Source organism: Bos grunniens, chromosome 21 (assembly GCF_055505025.1).
Source record: "Bos grunniens cultivar Pamir isolate PY7600 chromosome 21, Bosgru_T2T1.0, whole genome shotgun sequence".
Classification (NCBI taxonomy): Eukaryota; Metazoa; Chordata; class Mammalia; order Artiodactyla; family Bovidae; genus Bos; species Bos grunniens.
In genome coordinates this window covers 461,638-483,519 of record NC_141185.1, presented here as the reverse complement: position 1 = coordinate 483,519, position 21,882 = coordinate 461,638, and positions in this window count along the sequence as shown.

Here is a 21,882-nt window from a genome sequence, read left to right as displayed (position 1 = left end):
TTAGAAATGCAAGTTAGCCAGGTGTTGCTCCGCTCAGGGGAACACTTTCGGTTCTGTGGGGCTGGGCAAAACCAGCCGCAAACCACCTTTTGGGAACCAGAAGCTATAAATTTACCAACTGTGTTTTCCTGCTTCCAAAAACAGACTCTCAGCTTCCTGCCACCTGCTGCAGGTGGTCAGTCCTGCCCGTGGCCATCTTGGCTAACTCGGCACCACCAATTACATTAAAAAAAAATAAGCTGAATTTATTATTCTCAAAACAGCCCTGAATTGGGGCTGAGGGCCGATAGAACCTAGTTAGTACTTTTCGGCCAAACCTGTACCTGTCTCAACTCTCCAAAGCCATGATTTGCGGTTGTTAATTAAATGGTAAAAATTTAAAATACATTAAACATCTTTTTTTAAAGTTTCAATTTTGCACACTATCAGGAATCGCTTCGAAGATGCCCTGTCTTGGTATTCGCAAGCACATCTCCTCTGGCGAATGGCCTTTCTTTCTCTTAGAGTGGCCTCACAAAGCCCAGCGCCCATCACCTCCCCAGGCTTCCCTCTCTCGCTACGATCGGGACACTGCGTGTCCGTCCTCACCTAGACAATTGTCTTCCTACCCAATAAAGAATTTTAAACACAGTCTAGTGCAGAACACACCTCACCCGAGGGGGGCGTTCTCTGCGCCCACTGCGGGCAGCGTTCCTGAGGCCCTAATTATCCAGACACGCTCCTCCGCAGATGCTAGGACTGCAGCAAGTTGCCTTCCACCGCATTCCAAGCTGCCCTGCTGCCAAGGGGGGCCTGGGCCTCCCCCACTGGTGGCCCTTCCCGCCCAAGCCCCCTCTGAATGCCAGCAAGATTCTGATTTTTTAAAGGCATCGGAAAATAAGAGACTCTGAGATGCATAGGGCAGCTGGTCCCCTCCTGGCCAGTCTGCCCAGTTCCCCCGGGGAGGAGGGGACAAGGACACATCAGAGGACCGGACAGTGATGCTCAGAAAAATCGCACGAAATGAGATAAAGCAAAGGCCCTGGATGGGCCGCTCTTACCTGAGGAGACGGTGACCTCGATCCCTCGGCCGCAAACATATATACTATAGTAATCACAGTGGTGATATCGCCAGCCTCGCCCAACAAAAACCTCGGGTGCCTGGCAAGGCTCGAGGCGCCTGGGCCCCCAACCCCATCTCCAGGCGCCACAGGGAAGCCGTCGGTCAAAGTCACTTGTGTGTGACCCTGACTCTGCCAGAGACACTATGTCCCATTCTGGTCCCCAGAGGCAGACCACTGCCTGCCTGGGCCGGCTAACTGTGAACCACAGACTCCTAAGTCCAGCCTCGAGCAGCCGCCTGCCCCAGAAAGCGACGGAAGCCCCTGGTCCTGCTCAAGTCAGCCAGCCAGACCCGCCAAAGGAGCCACCTCGTACCCACATCGCGGTGTCCTTGGGGCGAGGAGGTCTGGCTCTGCCTGTCACCAGAACCCTCTCCCCAGCTCCCTTTCTTGACCTCCAGAATGCCCCTGGATCTCTGACACCCCGGGTCTCCCCAGGTGCAGTGAAGTGGGGTGGTGAGGGCTCAGCTGAGCAGACAGTGCCCAGGCTTCCCGACCCCAGTGCTTGAGCCAGTTGTTACATGGTGACAATGATGCTGGGACCCCAGGCAAGAGCTCGTGGCCGGCTGAGGCCTCCGGACCACCTCACCTGTGGCCTCATGAGGCCAGCACAGCTGGGACCTTGGGAGTCCAGAGCCCAAGGATGGCTGAGGCCCCTAGAGAAAGCCCTGGCTACAGAGCCCAGGAGGAGAGGGTGTCTGGAGCCTCTGCTCCTCGCTGCTGTAAGCCTGGGCCCCTGGGCCCTCCGTGTCTCAGATCCCAGCCGCCCCAGGCCCTCTAGACCCGACACCCTCGATTTCACCCAAAGTGCACCAAAACCCTGAGAGAGAGTGAGGAGAGAGGGCTGTTGAGGACTCACCTGAGGAGACGGTGACCAGGAGTCCTTGGCCCCAGGTATCGAAATAGTCAGTGCCGTGGGCCCCGCTAGGGGCTGTGCAAAAACCCAAGGCCTGGCGTCCTCTGCCCCCACACAAAGCCAGGCCCCCAGGCACAGAGCCCACTCTGCCTGGCCGTGTTCCACAGGCAGAGGCACCACCTCAACAGGGCAGAGAGGCAAACGGCCTCAGACGCAGATCCCCCAGGGACCACGGAGGGTCTGCCCCAGACCAAGGGGCCCCTGGAGACATCTTCCCCGGACCAGGACAGAGCGGGCAGAGAGCCGTCTCACCTGAGGAGATGGAGATGGGGGTGCGCTGGCCCCAGGAGTCAAAAGCATTGCTGAGGGACACAGTCCCGGCTGCCCCCAAGACATGAACCCTAGGGAGGCCAGGCCCGGGGTCTCCCCTGCCCTCACCGCACAGACCCTGCCCTGTCGGGCTCTGCCCACATTTCCTTCCGCCCAGCCAGCTCCTGTCCTCCCCTCAGGCCTCAGCTGGCTCATCTCCAGGGGCTCCGGCAGATCCAAGGGCGGGACCCCATTGGACCAAGACCCTGCCTTGCTCAGGGCTCGGAGCAGCTGCACGGACCCAGGGAACTGCCCGAGGCCCAGGCAGTGCTGCAAGGGAGACACTCCCCAAGGACATGGTGACCGGGGTGCGCTGGCCCCAGAGATCCAAGTCCCAGCAGCATGGCTTCCATTCTGCTGCTTCTTTTCCACAAAAACACACCCTACCTCCTTGCTGGCCCTGACTCACATCCCAAGTCCACCCAAGTCCTGCTGTCCCCTGACTTGGTCACTAGACACCAGATTCGCCTGAGGAGACGGTGCCCAGGGCAGCCTGGCCCCAGAGATGGAAGTCACGTAGTCACAGTGGGCTGGCCCCGTGCTGGGGGGCACGGAAACCCACCCAGGGTCCCCAGGGAGCCCCCAGGAGCTGCAAGTCTGTCTTCCTGAAGACACTTGCCCCCCAACCCACAAGCACCTGCCCGCCTCAGGCCCCTGGTCCTGGATTTGAGTGTCTGCTGTCTCCTGATCTGCTTTGTTCCGTGAGGTCACGTGCTCCCTGCCCCTCCGAGGCTTGCCACCTCAACCCCCGATTCCTTGGACTCCCTGCACCCCAGGCCTTGGGGACCTGGCCCTTGCCTGGGGTGGGCCCTGCTCCATGCCCGCCTGGGAGGCCCCTCCACCATCAGCCCAGGTGGCTCTTCTCCAGTGACTTCAGGCTCCTGGCTGACCTGACCCTGTGTACCCTGACAGGGAACCCTCAGAGTGAGACACTTGGCTTCCCTGGGGCCGCTCTGCTCAGGGGTGTTTGTAAAGTTGTCAATCTCTGTGGCCCCACCGAGTTCCACTGTGGTTCCTGGCTTGGCCGAAACCCTGAGGGCTGGCCGCGGGCGAGCTGGGGCTGCGGGGGTCAGCCACGGAGCCCCTTGGAGAGCCCTGCCCACAGATCCCCATGGTCATTCCTGGGCTGGACACACAGAGTCTGTCACTGTTAGTGATCCTCACGGACCTGAAGGTGGCCTGCACTGGGTCCCTTCTCTTCTGGAAATGAGGGCAGATTCGAGCTGTCTTGCCTCCACGCGCACTGGAGCCGTGTTCTCAGCTGGGGAAAGGCCCATGGGGGCAGTGGGTGGGGGGCAGGCCTGGGCTGTTGCTGGCCCTCTGGGTGACTGGCCCCGGGGGTCTGTCAGGGGCTCTCTCTGGCCGTGGCTGTGAACCTGGCAGAAGCCCCTTATTAACTCCACCTCTCACTGGCCTCCATGGGAGTGGTGTCCAGGGGCTGCGGCTGCACTGCATGCTGGACCACGGGGTGCCCCCACGGCTGGGGCCTGCTGTGTCTGCCAGCTGCTGTCCTCGGGGAGGAGGTTCAGCTCTAAATGCCCCCGGTAGCAGGCAGGTGCGAGGGGAGGGGCATGATGGTTTCAAGGAGAGGATCACTCCCCCTCCAGACCTGCATGCACCCTGAGGGCTGGAGGGGAGGGGGCCTGCCCTCAACAGCATCAAAGCTGGGGCTGGGGTGCAGGAACCCACGGGTGCACCACATATGGGCCCTCGGGGAAGGGGGGCGGGTGTGAGCGTGGTGGGCATGCTCGGCCTTGGACCACTGTTGGAGGTGGGAGAGAAGGGCACAGATATGGCTTGGACTGGGGGGAGTGACCATGCCCTGGAGGCTTGCTGAGGGAGGGGGTGAGTGGACAGCATGTTGGGAGTCTCTGTGTCTGAGTCCAGCTGAGGCCACGACTAGAGGCTGGGCCTTGTGAAGGAGGAGAATGGCTGGTGGTTTTGTGGTTGGGTTGAAAGGTGACCTGTGGCTGCTTAGCGTGCGTGCTGAACAGTGCCGCCTGGCTCCTTTGCGGTCTCCGAAGGGGAAGATTCAACTCTGGGACCAGAGACAGTCTCAGTCACTAGAGCTTTGTGTAGAGTTTTATTGAAGTGAAAGTGACAGAAAGAGCTTCTCACAGACATCAGGAGAGGGTAGGAGAGTACCGGCCTAGTTCAGTCTTAAATATTTCGCAACTGGCTGCTGAGAACAGGTAAGAAGCATGGCTCAAGGTTGTAAGAGCTCCACCAGACCCTTTCCCAAGGCACACGTCCTGAGATAACTTCATACGAGGTTAGCCGGGGAGTTCTGGGCACGTCTCTGGGTGAGATCTATCCCGTTGCTGTGCAATCAGGGACACAAGTCTTGAGAAATAGGTCCCCAGGGAAGACTCAATAAGCATTAACATAGAGCCTCAGAAAATCATTTCCATGAGTAAGACATTGTGCTGTGTGATCATTAGCTCCTAAAGAAAGGCCAGTTCTCAGGCAAGATACTCTGCTGCACAGGCTTAAGGAAAGCATGAGTGAGAAAGTGCACCCACTCCTTAAAGGGACTTGGACTGCCAGCTAAGCTTTAATTCATCCACCTGGGTGCCCGTAGCTCAGTCAGTCAAGAATCTGCCTGCAAGCAGAAGACCCAGGTTTGATTCCTGGGTTGGGAAGATCCCCTGGAGAAGGGAATGGCAACCCGCTCCAGTATTCTTGCCTGAAGAATCCCACGGACAGAGGAGCCTGGCAGGCGAGAGTCCTTGGGGTCGCAAAGAGTCGGACACGACTTAGCGATTAAACCACCATCACCACCAAATGTGTGCCCAGCAAAGAGGCTGAAGGATGGGGGGCTTGTTGAGAGACCTGGTTTTGGCTCTGGGGCCTCGTGTCTCCCTTTCAGGAAATGGGGGATGTGGCTGCCCCAGGCCCTCCAGGAAACAACTGCTGTGGCCCTCCTGCGTCTCTGGTTCCTGCTTGGGGGAGGGGAGGTGCCCGCGGTGCCCTGCCAGCCCCTCTCACCGGGCTTGCATCTCCAGCCCCAGGCAGCCGGGGCCCTGCTGGCACAGGATCAGCCAGGTCACAGCGTGGTGGGCCCTGTGTGGGTGGCAGCCCTGCCCTTGTCTGGCCCCCACGAGTGACAGGATATGGCTTTGACTTTTTGAGCCCTTCAGAGTCTGGCCTGCCTCCCCTCTCCACCCCACAACGGCCTCTTCCCAGCAATGGTGTGCAGAGCTTGGGTAAGTGCAGGGGTGGCAGGTCCAGAGCTTGCAGACTGGCCGTGTTCATGCCCAGGCTGGGCTCCTTCTATGGCATCCCGTGGCTGAGTTCTGGGATCCCGTCCTGCCCCCACCCTCCTCAAACCAGAGAAAGGACAGGATGCTACAGGCGTGTGCCCCAGCAACTTGCCAGGTGACGCGTCTGGATCTCCGTGATGGAGCAGCTGGAACCAGGCCCACTGGCGATGCTGAGTCAGTCTCTGTCTTCCGCCCACACCACTCTGGAGGGTGGGTGACCTACCCCACTCTGGAGCACGAGGTGTGAAGGTGTCCTTGACTGGGCTGCCCTAAGCAGGGTGTGGAGTCCAGTTGAGAACTTGACTGCTGAGGCAGGAGGAAAGGTTGCCCTGGTCATCAGCTGCCTCATTAGAGTCAGGGCACAGCCATACAATTGCTTCTGAAAATAGCCAGTGAGCTACAAGGGCTCTTGGGCCTTGATGTCCATGGCAGAGGGGAAGACCACTGGGTGAGCTGTGATGGGAGGGAGGTCTCAGCTCCTTGAAATTCTGGCTCACAGCGTTCAGGAGATGGAGAAGACAGAGATGACATCTGCTTGGGTGATCAGAGACCTTGCCTAGGGTGGGGGCTGTGGGTGGGCCCAGGGCTCTCCACAGCCCTGCAGACTTGGTGAGTGAATCCCACTCTAGGACCTTGTTTCCTAGAGCCTGCACTGAGGTAGACCAGATGTTCTGGATGTGGTGGGATTTGACAAGTGATAAAGACCATGGCACCCTACTCCAGTACTCTTGCCTGGAAAATCCCTTAGGATGGAGGGGCCTGGTGGGCTGCAGTCCATGGGGTGGCTAAGAGTCGGACACAACTGAGCGACTTCACTTTCACTTTTCACTTTCATGCATTGGAGAAGGAAATGGCAACCCACTCCAGTGTTCTTGCCTGGAGAACCCCAGGGACGTGGGAGTCTGGTGGGCTGCCGTCTATGGGGTCGCGCAGAGTCAGACACGACTGAAGCAACTCAGCATCAGCAAAGACCTTCCTTGAGTTTGTGGGGAGAGTGCTTGTATGTGAGATGCTGCTTCTGAGGGCATCCCCTCATGGACAGAAACTGTTCTGGACACTTGTTCCAGAAGGTGGGTCCTTATGGACAAAAACAAAAGAGGAAAAAGCCTTGACACTTCATTGATTATGTCAGAAGCTATACCAGGGCTATTGCTGCCTCAGTTGATAAATGAACATGTGCAAGAAGTCACCAAAGGGAAAAAGAAGTCTGTGGGAACCTTCCAGTGACACCCAAGGGGGTGAGCAAAGGAGGTAAAAACCAGAGGAAAAGTTAACAGCTAAGAAAGTTTTTAAAAGGTGGGGTGGGGGAGGGGAACCAACACATGCTGTAAGTTTCAAAAGGCAAATTTCAAGAAAATAGTAAAAGATCTTGTGTCCACTGGCTTGTTTGCCCTCCACCCCTACAGCCCAGAAGAGGCAGTTGGGGGGTTAAAGCTTTGAGAGGTCTCCTAGGTCCCTACGGTCCTGGGAGAAGGACACTGACCAGGGGTGCCATGGTACTCCAAGGGAAGGACACCTCCAGCTGCAGGTGACAGAGGCCTGACCTTCACTGGGACGACAAGGCTGGCTGGCCTCCTCACAAGTGAAGAGACGGGGTGGGAGCCGGCTCAAGGCTGAGGGTATGGGGGCGGGCTGTGTCTCTGAGGGCGTCTTGGCCATTCCCTCAGGACTATGGGCTGGCTGCCACGGCTGGAAGCATGACGGGCCCTCTCCCCAGCCCTGCGGCAGGAAGGAAGAGCAGCAGCAAGTCACCCCTACTGCAGCCTGGCTGTTCATGCAGGAAGGGGAGCCCTGCTGCTTCCACACCTCCATGTTCAGAACGATGCTGCATCCACAGCACCCCGGGACCTGGGAATGCTCTCCTCTGGGAGATTCCAGGGAGGTAGAGTTGTTTCTGAGTGCCTTGTCTTAGCCTCTTCTTTCTGCCTGGACAGATTGGCTGCCATGTGAGCTGCCAGGGAAAGGGTGTGAGCAACGTGGATGGGTTTTCAGTGACAGGGCAGGAGCCCCGGGGCTCAGATCCTGGGGCAGAATCCCCCTGATAGTGGGACATGCTTATCCCTTCAGTACAATGACCTGCACATTTAGCAGGGTCTCAGTGACCACGATACCCCCTTCACGAAGCCTCCTTTGCCCTAAGGTTACATACATCAGGCCAAGGCCAATGCTTGGGCAACAGTCCCCAGGGGGGATCCACAGCCCTAGGTGGGGCCTAGGGTGTGGGCACTCCCCCTCACCGATAGGACAGGGAGGGGCACCTAACAGGGGGCCCTGTCATTGCTGTGTGCACTTGCTTGCACGAGTGTGCTTACACTCATTAGTTTGCAGGAATTTGCGTGAATTTCTTTGCATTCAGTAGTTCGCTTTGCCAAGTCTTAAGTGTGTTTGAGGTAGTTTGCCAGCTTTTCTCCTGAGGGCAGTCATGACTTGGATTTTGAGGTTCTTTCCTGCTGTGAACTTCTCCTTCATCGTTCCCACAGACTCCTGCCACCATAAATTTGCAGCCAATGGTAAAGGGAAGGGCCAGGAGAACAGCCAAGCGCCATTGGAATCCTTGGATGGCTCCCAGTGCCCATGGGTCCTGACTGACCATCCACACCGTGCTGGGGAAAGTGGCTGTCCTGTGGATGAGGTCTCAGGATGGACAGAACCAGATAAGGTGGCACGCTCAGCTCCCACAACAGGACGATTCCCCTTGAAGGTGTGGTGATGAGTTGGCTTTCACATCCAAAGGTGCCTTCCCACCATCCTCCACCATAACTGACCCACCACAGTCAGCCTACTTATGGCCAGCTGCTTTTATGCTGGTGGTACTGCTTCTGCTTGGAGCCACACCAGCTCCCTGTGGCAGGAGGTGTGTGGCAGGGACTGAGGGATGAAACTTGGGCTTTAGAGGACTCAGGAAGAGAAGTGGTGTTGGCAGCACAGAGACAACTTGAAGGGTCAGGAGTGTGGTACGGCTGCAACCAGGGGAGTACATGGAAGAGGTCTGGAGCTGCCTTAGAAGCAAAGCACCATTGGTGAGAGGCGTGTGAATGATTGGGCAAGACATGCCTTAGCGACCTTGTTCCCCATGTGCTGCACAGGACACCGCCTTGGTGGGTTCTATGGTGAGCCCCACAGGGCACCACCTTGATGGGTTTTAGTGTGCGCCTCACAGGACACCACCTTGTGGGCTTTTGGATATGTACGACAGGATATCATCACGGAGGGCTCCAGGGTTTGCCCGACAGGACACCACCTTGGCGAGTTGTAGGGTGTGCCCCACAAGATACCACCTTGATAGGTTCTGGGTGAGCCCCACAGGGCACCACCTTGGTGGGTTATAGGGTGTGCCTGATCAGACACTACTGTGGTGGGCTCCAGGGTTCGCCCGACAGGACAGCACCATGGCGGATTTCAGGGTGTGCCTGATTGGACACCGCTGCGGTGGGCTCCAGGGTTCGCCCAACAGGACACCACCTTGGTAGGGTCTGGGATGTGATCAACAGGATAGCACCTTGGCAGTTTGGGGCTGTGCTCAACAGGACCACAGTGGCAGGTTCAGGAGTGTACGTCTCAGCTGCTGCTGCCTCGGCAGGCTCCAGGAGCAGACACAGTGGGTTGCCCACTCATGGAGGTGGGGTGAAACCACAATTGAGCCCCAGGGTCTGTTTGACTTAGGAAGCAGGGCTGAGATTGCCTCCCATGGCTGTGAGCTGTGAATTTATCACCATGGCCGTCTTTGTGAACTCAGCAGCTGTAGGTCATCCAGATGGACAGCAGGTTCTCCGGAAGCTGGAAAGGTCTGTTCTTGGCAGCTGTGGGCTGTGTAGGTGTGTGTGTGTGCCAGTACTGGGCTGGGTCTGGCTCTGAGCTGCCTCCATGGTAGGTCCAGGTGCACAACCGCTGTGTTCCTGGAGCCTGCCTTCAGCAGATCTGAGCCGGTGGCCTTGTGAAAACAATGACTGAGGGACACCAGGGTAGGTGGCCAGCGTTCCCACCAATGAGGAGGGGCAGGGGCAGTGCCAGCAGAGGTGTGCTTTGTGAGCTGTCACCTCGGGTGACGGGTGACACAGCACCGCACACTCCCGGATGAACAGCTCCAGAGGAGGAGCACTCAGTGGCTGCTCTCCAGTGGCGATGCTCCAGTCACACCTACCTCCCACCACAGATCACAAATGCAGCTCAGAAACAGATCTGAGGGCCTCTACTCCAACAGCAAGAGCTCAGACTTTTCCCCAACAGGGCTGTGACACCCACAGAGTGAGGGGAAACCTTGCTCAATGCCCAGTGCACACCTCCTGTCAAGGGGATGACTGATGGCCTGCACACACTGTGGAAAGGGACGGCAGGCATTCACACTAAAAACAGCCTTTGCACCAAAGTATATTAAACCCACGCAGGCTACTCCGTTATAAAATAGCCCACGAAGACCACTGTAGACAACTGTTTTTCCTAAACTCACAGACTGGGAGAAATATGAGCAAAATGAAGAATCAGAGAAACCACTCCCACATAAAAGACCAAGGGAATTCCCCAGAAGGAGTAAACAATGAGTCAGACCTCTTGAGCCTAAGGACACCAAGTTCAAAAAGGAAGTAATGAAAATACTGAAGGAATTATGAAAAGCTATCAACAGAAAGGCAGATTACTGTTAAAAGAAATTAAAAACTCAAGGAGGAGCAAGAAAAATTAGAAAATTCCTTTGCTGCGATGAATGCTGAGCTCAAGGCAATGAATAGCAGGATGAATCCAGTAGAAGAAAGAATAAGTGACCTGGAAGATAGACTAATGAAAGGTATCCAATTTAAAGAGCACAGAGAAAGCCAGCCCTGCCCCCCCAAAACAGAAAAAACCCTAGAAAAGCAGTAAGAGGAAAGGCCACCCCAAACACCACAACCTAAAAAGATAAAAAGGCAGAGAAAAATTCACCAGGCAAAGCGACATGACAAAAGCCCACCAAACCAAACCAAAGAGGAGGAGATAGGGAGTCTACCTGAACAAGATTTCAGAGTAATGATAGTAAAAATGACCAAAAATCTTGAAAACAAAATGGAGTTGCAGATGAATAGTCTGGAGACAAGGACTGAGAAGATGCAAGGAAAGTTTAACAAGGACCTAGGAGAAATAAAAAAGCGTCAATCTATCATGAATATTTATGCAACAACTGAGCCAAGAGCACTCTGCAGGGAAACGACAGCAGAATATCTGAGGCAGAAGAGAGGATACGTGAGGTGGGAGATAGAACAGTGAAGTAAATGAAGCAGAGACGAAAAAAGGAAAAAGAATTAAAAGAAACGAGGACAGCCTCAGAGACCCTAAGGACAATGTTAAGTGCCCCAACATTTGAATCATAGGAGTCCCAGAAGAAGAAGACAAAAAGAAAGGGCATGAGAAAATACTTGAGGAGATAATAATTGAAAACTTCCATAAAATGGGGAAGGAAAGAGCCACTGAAGTCCAAGAAACCCAGAGAGTCCCAAACAGGAAAAACCCAAGGTGAAACACCCCAAGATACATATTAATCAAATTAATGAAGGTCAAACACAAAGAACGAATATTAAAAGCAGCAAGAGAAAAACAACAAATATGGGGATCACAAGGGGGTCCCCATAAGGATAACAGCTGATCTTTTAATAGAAACTCTTCAAGCCAGAAGAGAATGGCAGGACATATTTAAAGTGATGAAAGAAAATAACCTACAACCTGTATTACTGTAACCAGCAAGGATCTCGTTCAAATATGGAGAAATCAAAAGCTTTACAGACAAGCAAAAGCTGAGAGAATTCAGCACCACCAAACCAGCTCTCCAACAAATGCTAAAGGATCTTCTCTAGACAGGAAACACAGAAAAGGTTTATAAACTTGAACCCAAAACAACAAAGTAAATGGCAATGGGATCATACTTATCAGTAATTACCTTAAATGTAAATGGGCTGAATTCCCCATCCAAAAGACAAAGACTGGCTGAATGGATACAAAAACAAGACCCCTATATATGGTGTCTACAAGAGACCCACCTCAAAACAAGGGACACATACAGACTGAAAGTGAAGAGCTGGAAACAGATATTTCACGCAGAAGGAGACCAAAAGAAAGCAGGAGTAGCAATACTCATATCAGATAAAATAGACTTTGAAACAAAGGCCATGAAAAGAGACAAAGAAGGACACTACATAATGGTCAAAGGATCAATCCAAGAAGAAGATATAACAATTATAAATAGATATGCACCCAACATAGGAGCACCGCAATATGTAAGGCAAATGCTAACAAGTATAAAAGGGGAAATTAACATAATAATAGTGGGAGACTTTAATACCCCACTCACACCTGTGGACAGATCAACTAAACAGAAACTTAGCAAGGAAACACAAGCTTTAAATGATACAATGGACCAGTTGGACCTAATTGATATCTATAGGACATTTCACCCTAAAACAATGAATTTCACCTTTTTCTCAAGTGCACACGGAACCTTCTCCAGGATAGATCACATCCTGGGCCATAAATCTAGCCTTGGTAAATTAAAAAACTTGAAATAATCTCAAGCATCTTTTCTGATCACAGTGTAGTAAGATTAGATGTCAACTACAGGAAAATAACTATTAAAAATACAAATATATGGAGGCTAAATGGCACACTTCTGAATAATCAACAAATCACAGAAGAAATAAAAAGAAATAAAAATATGCATAAAAGGAATCAAAATGAAAACACAACAACCCAAAACTTATGGGATTCAGTAAAAGCAGTGCTAAACGGAAAGTTCATACCAGTACAAGCCTCCCTCAAGAAACAGGAGAGAAATCAAGTAAGTAACATAACTTTACAGCTAAAGCAACTAGAAAAAGAAGAAGTGAAGCCCCAGGGTTAGTAGAAGGAAAGAAATCATAAAAATTAGGGCAGAAATAAATACAAAAGAAACAAAGGAGACCATAGCCAAAATCAACAAAGCCAAAAGCTGTTTCTTTCAGAAGGTAAATAAAATAGACAAACCATTAGCCAGATTCATCAAGAAAAAAAAAGGGGGGAAGAAGCAAACCAACAAAATTAGAAATGAAAATGGAGAAATCGCAACCGACATCACAGAAATACAAAGGATCATAAGAGACTACTATACGCAACGATATGCCAGTAAAATGGACAACATGGAAGAAATGGACAAATTCTTAGGAAAGTATAACTTCCAAAACTGAACCAGGAAGAAATAGAAAATCTTAGCAGATCCATCACAAGCACAGAAATTGAAACTGTAATCAGAAATCTTCCAGCAAACAAAAGCCCAGGACCAGACGGCTTCACGGCTGAATTCTACCGAAAATTTAGAGAAGAGCTAATACCTACCCTACTGAAACTCTTCCAGAAAATTGAAGAGGAAGGGACACTTCCAAACATTCTATGAGACCACCCTAATACCAAAACCAGACACAGATGCCACAAAACTACAGGCCAATGTCACTGATGAACATAGATGCCAAAATCCTTAACACATCCTAGCAAACAGAATCCAACATCATATTAAAAACTTCATACACCATGACCAAGTGGGCTTTATCCCAAGGGTGTGAGGATTCCTCAATAGTCACAAATCCATCAATGTGATGCACCACATTAATAAATTCAAAAATAAAGACCGTAGGGTTATCTCAATAGATGCAGAGAAAGCCCTTGACAAAATTCAACATCCCTTTATGATAAAAACCCTCCAGAAATCAGGCATAGTAGGAACATGCCTCAGCATAATAAGAGCCGCATGTGATAAGCAGCATATTGATCAGATATATATCAGCATATTAAGCAGATAATGATCACAGCAGTCATTAACCTCAATGGTGAAATTTGAAAGCATTTCCTCTAAAGTCAGGAACAAGTCAAGGGTGCCCACTCTCACCACTACTATTCAGCATAGTTTCGGAAATTTTAGCCACAGCAATCAGAGAAGAAAAAGAAATGAAAGGAATCCAGATGGGACAAGCAGAAGTAAAACTCTCACTGTTTGCAGATGACATGATCCTCTACATAGAAAACCCTAAAGACTCCACCAGAAAATTACCAGAGCTAATCAATGAATGTAGTAAAGTTGCAGGATATAAATGTAACCCACAGAAATCCCTTACATTCTTATACACTAACAATGAGAAAATAGAAAGAGAAATTATGGAAACAATTCCATTCACCATTGAAATGAAAAGAATAAAATACTTAGGAATCAGTTCAGTTCAGTTCAGTCGCTCAATTGTGTCCAACTTTTTGTGACCCCATGAACCACAGCACGCCAGCCTTCCTGTTCATCACCAACTGCCGGAGTCCACACAAACCCATGTCCATTGAGTCAGTAGTGCCATCCAACCATCTCATCCTCTGTCGTTCCCTTCTCCTCCTGCCCTGAATCTTTCCCAGCATCAGGGTCTTTTCAAATGAGTCAGCCCTTCGCATCAGGTGGCCATCTATTGGAGTTTCAGCTTCAACATCAGTCCTTCCAATAAACACCCAGGACTGATCTTCTTGAGGATGGACTGGTTGGATCTCCTTGCAGTCCAAGGGACTCTCAAGAGGCTTCTCCAACACCACAGTTCAAAAGCATCAATTCTTCGGTGCTTAGCTTTCTTTATAGTCCAACTCTCACATCCATACATGAGAACTGGAAAAACCATAGCCTTGACCAGACGGATCTTTGTTGGCAAAGTAATGTCTTTGCTTTTTAATATGCTGTCTAGGTTGGTCGTAACTTTCCTTCCAAGTAGGAAGTGTCTTTTCATTTCATGGCTGCAATCACCATCTACAATGATTTTGGAGCTCCCCCAAAATAAAGTCAGCCACTATTTCCCCATCTATTTGCCATGAAGTGATGGGACCGGATGCCATGATCTTTGTTTTCTGAATGTTGAGCTTTAAGCCAACTTTTTCACTCTCCTCTTTCACTTTCATCAAGAGGCTTTTTAGTTCCTCTTCACTTTCTGCAGTAAGGGTGGTGCCATCTGCATATCTGAGGTTATTGATATTTCTTCTGGAAATCTTGATTCCAGCTTGTGTTTCTTCCAGCCCAGTGTTTCTCATGATGTACTCTGCATATAAGTTAAATAAGCAGGGTGACAATATACAGCCTTGATGTATTCCTTTTCCTATTTGGAACCAGTCTGTTGTTCCATGTCCAGTTCTAACTGTTGCTTCCTGACCTGCATACAGGTTTCTCAAGAGGCAGGTCAGGTGGTCTGGTATTCCCATCTCTTTCAGAATTTTCCACAGTTTATTGTGATCCACACAGTCAACGGCTTTGGCATAGTCAATAAAGCAGAAATAGATGTTTTTCTGGAACTCTCTTGCTTTTTCCATGATCTAGCGGATGTTGGCAATTTGATCTCTGGTTCCTCTGCCTTTTCTAAAACCAGCTTGAATTCAGGAAGTTCACAATTCACGTATTGCTGAAGCCTGGCTTGGAGAATTTTGAGCATTACTTTACTAGCATGTGTAATGAGTGAAATTGTGCAGTAGTTTGAGCATTCTTTGGCATTGCCTTTCTTTGGGATTGGAATGAAAACTGACCTTTTCCAGTCCTGTGGCCACTCCTGAGTTTTCCAAATTTGCTGGCATATTGCATGTAGCACTTTTACAGAATCATCTTTCAGGATTTGGAATAGCTCAACTGGAATTCCATCACCTACACTTGCTTTGTTCGTAGTGATGCTTTCTAAGGCCCACTTGACTTCACATTCCAGGATGTCTGGCTCCAGGTCAGTGATCACACCATTGTGATTATCTGTGTCGTGAAGATCTTTTTTGTACAATTCTTCTGTGTATTCTTGCCACTTCTTCTTAATATCTTCTGCTTCTGTTAGGTCCATGCCATTTCTGTCCTTTATCGAGCCCATCTTTGCATGAAATGTTCCCTTGGTATCTCTAATTTTCTTGAAGAGATCTCTAGTCTTTCCCATTCTGTTGTTTTCCTCTATTTCTTTGCATTGATTGCTGAGGAAGGCTTTCTTATCTCTTCTTGCTATTCTTTGGAACTCTGCATTCAGATGCTTGTATCTTTCCTTTTCTCCTTTGCTTTTGCCTTCTCTTCTTTTCACAGCTATTTGTAAGGCCTCCTCAGACAGCCATTTTGCTTTTTTGCATTTCTTTTCCATGGGGATGGTCTTGATCCCTGTCTCCTCTACAGTATCACGAACCTCATTCCATAGTTCATCAGGCACTCTAACTATCGGATCTAGGCCCTTAAATCTATTTCTCACTTCTACTGTATAATCATAAGGGATTTGATTTAGGTCATACCTGAATGGTCTAGTGGTTTTCCCTACTTTCTCCAATTTAAGTCTGAATTTGGCAATAAGGAATTCATTATCTGAGCCACAGTCAGCTCCTGGTCTTGTTTTTGCTGACTGTATAGAGCTTCTCCATCTTTGGCTAAAAAGAATATAATCAATCTGATTTCGGTGTTGACCATGTGGTGATGTCCATGTTTAGAGTCTTCTCTTGTGTTGTTGGAAGAGGGTGTTTGCTATGACCAGTGCATTTTCTTGGCAAAACTCTATTAGCCTTTGTCCTGCTTCATTCTGTATTCCAAGGCCAAATTTGCCTGTTATCCCAGGTGTTTCTTGACTTCCTACTTTTGCATTCTAGTCCCCTATAATGAAAAGGACATCTTTTTTGGGTGTTAGTTCTAAAAGGTCTTGTAGGTCTTCATAGAACCTTTCAACTTCAGCTTCTTCAGCATTCCTGGTCGGGGCGTAGATTTGGATGACTGTGATATTGAATGGTTTGCCTTGGAAACGAACAGAGATCATTCTGTCTTTTTTGAGATTGCGTCCAAGTACTGCATTTCAGACTCTTTGGTTGACCATGATGGCTACTCCATTTCTTCTGAGGGATTCCTGCCCACAGTAGTAGATATAATGGTCATCTGAGTTAAATTCACCCATTCCAGTCCATTTTAGTTCACTGATTCCTAGAATGTTGACATTCACTCTTGCCATCTCTTGTTTGACCACTTCCAATTTGCCTTGATTCAGGGACCTGACATTCCAGGTTCCTATGCAATATTGCTCTTTACAGCATCGGACCTTGCTTCTATCACCAGTAACATCCACAACTTGGTATTGTTTTTGCTTTGGCTTCATCCCTTCATTCTTTCTGGAGTTATTTCTCCACTGATCTCCAGTAGCATATTGGGCACCTACTGACCTGGGGAGTTCCTCTTTCATCTCCTATCATTTTGCCTTTTCGTACTGTTCATGGGGTTCTCAAGGCTACCTAAAAAAACAAAAGACCTATGTATAGAAAACTATAAAACTCTGATGAAAGAGATCAAAGATGACACAGATAGATGGGGAAATATGCCATGTTCATGGATTGGAAGAATCAATGTAGTGAAAATGAATAAACTATCCAAAGTAATCTATAGATTCAATGCAATCCTTATCCAGCTACCAATGGTATTTTTCAAAGAACTAGAACAAATAATTTCACAATTTGCATGGAAATACAAAAAACCTCAAGGAGCCAAAGCAATCTTGAGAAAGAAGAGTGGAACTGGAGGAATCAACGTGCCTGACTTCAGGCTACACTACAAAGCCACAGTTATCAAGACAGTATGGTACTGGCACAAAGACAGAAACATAGATCAGTGGAACAAAATAGAAAGCCCGGAGATAAATCCATGCACATATGGACCCTTATCTTTGACAAAGGAGGCAAGAATATACAGTGGAGAAAAGACAATCTCTTTAACAAGTGGTGCTGGGAAAACTGGTCAACCACTTATAAAAGAATGAAACTAGAACACTTTCTAACTCTATACACAAAAGGAAACTCAAAATGGATTAAAGATCTAAATGAAGACCAGAATCTATAAAACTCCTAGAGGAAAACACAGGCAAAACACGCTCTGACGTAATTCATAGCAGAATCCTCTATGACCCACCTCCCAGAGTAATGCAAATAAAAGCAAGAATAAACAAATGGGACCTAATTAAATTAAAAGCTTTTGCACAACGAAGGAAGCTATGAGCAAGGTAAAAAGACAGCCTTCAGAATGGGAGAAAATAATAGCAAGTGAAGCAACTGACAAAGAATTAATCTAAAAAATATACAACAACTCCTGAAGCTCAATTCAAGAAAAATAAGTGACCCAATCAAAAAATGGGCCAAAGAACAAAACAGACATTTCTCCTAAGAAGACATACAGATGGCTAACAAACACATGAAAAGATGCTCAACATCACTCATTATCGGAGAAATGCAACTCAAAACCACAATGAGGTACCATCTCACACCAGTCAGAATGGCTGCTATCCAAAAGTCTACAAATAATAAATGCTGGAGAGGGTGTGGAGAAAAAGGAACCCTCTTACAGTGTTGGTGGGAATGCAAACTAGTACAACTACGGTGGAGAAGAGTGTGGAGATTCCTTAAAAAATTGGAAATAGAACTGCCATATGACTCAGCAATTCCACTGATGGGCATACACACCGAGGAAACCAGAACTGAAAAAGACACGTGTACCCCAATGTTCATCGCAGCACTGTTTATAATAGCCAGGACATGGAAGCAACCTAGATGTCCATCAGCAGATGAATGGATAAGAAAGCTATGGTACATATACACAATGGAGTATTACTCAGCCATTAAAAAGAATACATTTGAATCAGTTCTAATGAGGTGGATGAATCTGGAGCCTATTATACAGAGTGAAGTAAGCCAGAAAGAAAAACACCAATACAGTATATTAATGCATATATATGGAATTTAGAAAGATGGCAATGATGACCCTATATGCGAGACAGCAAGAGACACAGATGTAAAGAACAGACTTTTGGACTCTGTGAGAGAAGGCGAGGTGGGATGATTTGAGAGAATAGCATTGAAACATGTATATTATCATATGTGAAATAGATTGCCAGTCCAGGTTTGATGCATGAGACAGGGCGCTCAGGGCTGGTGCACTGGGATGACCCTGAGGGATGGGATGGGGAGGGAGGTGGGAGGGAGGGTCAGGATGGGGAACACATGTATAGCCTTGGCCAATTCATGTGAATGTATGGCAAAAACCACCACGATACTGTAAAGCAACTAGCCTCCAATTAAAATAAATTAAAAAGAAAAGAGTAAGGGACCCGTGGGATAACATAAAGTGTGCAAATCTATGCATAATAGAGAATCCACAAGGAGAAGAAAGAGAAAAAGGGATTGAAAAGTATTTGAAGAAAGTATGGCTGAAAAGTTCTCAAACCTAAAGAAGGAAACAGCTATCCAGATACAGGAGCACAGAGGGTTCCAAACAAGATGAACTTGAACAGACCTACGCCAAGACATACTATAGTAAAAGGGACACAATTTAAAGATTCAGAGAGGATTCTAAGGTGGCAAGATGAAAACAAAGAACGTCTGCAATGCCATCAGCCCATTTCTCTACAGAAACTCTGTAGGCCAGAAGGCAGATATAGTCAAAGTCCTGAAATGAAAAGCCCTACGGCCTAGGATACTTTACCCAGAAAGATTATCATTCAGAAAGGAGAGATAAAGAATCTCTCATACAAGCAAAGACTTAAAGAATACAGCAATCCTAAACCTATCCTTAAGGAAATATTAAAGTGAAAGTGAAGTCGCTCAGTCGTGTCCGACTCTTTGCGACCCCATGGACGGTAGCCTACCAGGCTCTGCAGTCCATGGGATTTTCCAGGCAAGAATACTGGAGTGGGCTGCCATTTCCTTATCCAGGGAATCTTCCCAACCCAGGGATCCAACCCGGGTCTCCTGCATTGCAGACAGAGGCTTTACTGTCTGAGCCACGAGGGAAGTCCCAAGGAAATATTAAAGGTCTTCTCTAAATAGAAAATAAGAAAGAAGCTATAAGAATGAGAAAATCACAACTGGAAAGTAAATCACTTAAATAAACCAGTATACATATTTAAAAAATAAAAAAAGTTTGTGAAAAGTAATAATAACCACAATGATCAGAAAAAGGATAAAAATGAAGATGTAAAAAATGACATGAAAGTCATCAAATACGGAAAAGGAGAGTAAGAAAATATAAATACTTTTTAGGATGTGATTGAGCCTAAACAACTATCATTCTAAAGCGAGTAGATATAGGAAGGGTTAACATACTTAATTTTTGGGGGCTCCAAAATCACTGCAGATGGTGACTGCAGCCATGAAATTAAAAGACGCTTACTCCTTGGAAGGAAAGTTGTGACCAACCTAGACAGCATATTGAAAAGCAGAGACATTGCTTTGCCAGAAAAGGTCCATCTAGTCAAGGCTATGGTTTTTCCAGTGGTCATGTATGGATGTGAGAGTTGGACTGTGAAGAAAGCTGAGCGCCAAAGAATAGATGCTTTTGAACTGTGATGTTGGAGAAGACTCTTGAGAGTCCCTTGGACTGCAAGGAAATCCAACCAGTCCATCCTAAAGGAGATCAGCCCTGGGATTTCTTTGGAAGGACTGATGGTAAAGCTGAAACTCCAGTACTTTGGCCCCCTCATGCGAAGAGTTGACTTATTGGAAAAGACTCTGATGCTGGGAGGGATTGGGAGCAGGAGGAGAAGGGGACAACAGAGGATGAGATAGCTGGATGGGATTACTGACTCAATGGACATGAGTCTGAGTGAACTCCTGGAGTTGGTGATGCACAGGGAGGCCTGGCGTGCTGTCATTCATGGGGTCGCAAGAGTCGGACATGACTGAGCGACTGAACTGAACTGAGCATACTTAATATAGGAAGGGCTTCCTGGTGGCTCAGAAGGTAAAGCATCTGCCTACAATGTGGGAGACCTGGGTTTGATCCCTGGGTCAGGAAGACCCCCTGGAGAAGGAAATGGCAACCCACTCCAGTACTCTCGCCTGGAAAATTCCATGGGCGGAGGAGCCTGGAAGGCTACAGTCCATGGGGTCACAAAAAGCTGGACATGATGGAGTGACTTCACTTCACTCACTAACTAATACTTAAAAATGGAGCAACCACAATTCAAAAAAATACAATAGATTAACAAAACCCCAAAAGATAATACAACAATAGCATAAAATATAAGGAAAATTTCAAACCATAGTTCAGTTCAGTTCAGTTCAGTTGCTCAGTTGTGTCCAACTCTTTGTGACCCCATGAATCGCAGCTCGCCAGGCCTCCCTGTCCATCACCAACTCCCGGAGTTCACCTAAACCCACATCCATCGAGTCAGTGATGCCATCCAGCCATCTCACCCTCTGTCGTCCCCTTCTCCTCCTGTCTGCAATCCCTCCCAGCATCAGAGTCTTTTCCAATGAGTTAACTCTTCGCATGAGGTGGCCAAAGTACTGGATTTTCAGCTTTAGGATCATTCCTTCCAAAGAAATCCCAGGACTGATCTCCTTGAGAATGGACTGGTTGGATCTCCTTGCAGTCCATGGGACTCTCAAGAATCTTCTCCAACACTGCAGTTCAAAAGCATCAATTCTTTGATGCTCAGCTTTCTTCACAGTCCAACTCTCACATCCATACGTGACGACTGGAGAAACCATAGCCTTGACTAGACTGACCACCACAAGAGAAAAGAGAAAAAAAAGACCAAAGGAAATACATAAAACCAGTTAGAAAATGAGGTTTAAAATGGCAATAAATGCATATCTTTCATAATTATCTTAAATAGCAGTGGAATAAATGCTCCTACCAGATGTATTAGAATGCATACTAGATAAAAAAAGAAGAGCTGGAAATGTGCTGCCTATAAGAGACTGACCTTAGGACAAAGGGCATACATAGATTCAAACTGAGGAATGGAAAAGATATTCCACTCTAATGTACATGACCAGAAATCAGAAATCACAATATTCATATCAGACAAAATAGACTTCAAAACTTAGACCATACAGAAAGATAAAGAAGGACACTAAATACTGATAAAAGAATCACCACAGGAGGATTTCACACGCATCAACATATATACCCCTAATACAGGAGCTGCTTCTGCTAAGTCGCTTCAGTCGTGTCCAACTCTGTGCGACCCCAGAGATGGCAGCCCACCAGGCTCCACCATCCCTGGGATTCTCCAGGCAAGAACGCTGGAGTGGGTTGCCATTTCCTTTTCCAATGCATGAAAGAGAAAAGTGAAGGTGAAGTCGCTCATCGTGTCCGACTCTCAGCGACCCCATGGACTCCTCTGCCCATGGGATTGTCCAGGCAAGAGTACTGGAGTGGGGTGCATTGTCTTCTCCGAATACAGGAGCACCCAATACATAAAACAATACCAGCAGACGTAAAGGAGAAATGGATGGGAATACAACAATAGGAGACTTTACACCCCACTGACACCAACGGACAGATCTTCCAGAGAAG